The sequence below is a fragment of the Populus euphratica genome, unplaced genomic scaffold (genome assembly GCF_000495115.2).
Source record: "Populus euphratica unplaced genomic scaffold, PopEup_1.0 scaffold254.1, whole genome shotgun sequence".
In the NCBI taxonomy this organism is placed as follows: domain Eukaryota; kingdom Viridiplantae; phylum Streptophyta; class Magnoliopsida; order Malpighiales; family Salicaceae; genus Populus; species Populus euphratica.
Genome location: NW_011500137.1, coordinates 297899 through 298715, shown reverse-complemented (window position 1 = coordinate 298715; position 817 = coordinate 297899).

The window sequence follows — 817 nt, the reverse complement described above, 5'->3', positions numbered from 1 at the left end:
TTTAAAGCATGAGCTTGTTCATGGAGACATTTCTTAAAAGAAGGCAAGGTTGGACAGTTACTAGTTAAGTGTTCATTTGTTCCACATATTTGACACACAATGTTTTCAACAGATTTTAATTGACCACTCCTTTTCAATTCTAGTGCCTTGACTTTTCTAGGTAAAGATGCAAACTTGAATAATGCTATAATTTAAATCATTATATGTGTTACAAACCTCCTCAATTTCCTTTAAATGCAAGTATGGATTTTCCAATTCTAAACCATAAAAAGAAGGTAAAAGTTGAATAATGTCTGGCTTAAAATTAAAATAAGATGCATCAGAAGGAAAAACTATGAATGATGGTGCACTTGTTCTTGTGGGATTCATGTGATCTCTAAGTGTTCTACCACGATTATTCTCATTATAAAGTGATTGATTATCTTCTTCGGCCATATTTTCTGAAAATGATGAGGATACCCTACAAAGTCTACTACTTGATGTACGAGACCACACTCTCATACACTTGTAGGAATAAAATAAAAGAAAGAAGAAAATAAAAGAAGAAGAAACAAGAGAAAAGAAACAAAGTTATATACAAGAAAAGTGAAAAGAGAAAATAAAATAAATACTATAATTTGTACAAGAACTTACCTCCCTGACAATAGCGCCAAAAACTTGACACGACGAAAAGAATGATGTCTTCTCCCAAGTGTAGCAGTGTCGAAGTAATAAATAACCCGGCAACACCAGGGTCGAACCACAGAGGGGTTAATTGTACAAATTATAAATAATAATAATACAACAACAATAACAATAAAAACATCAACAACAACAA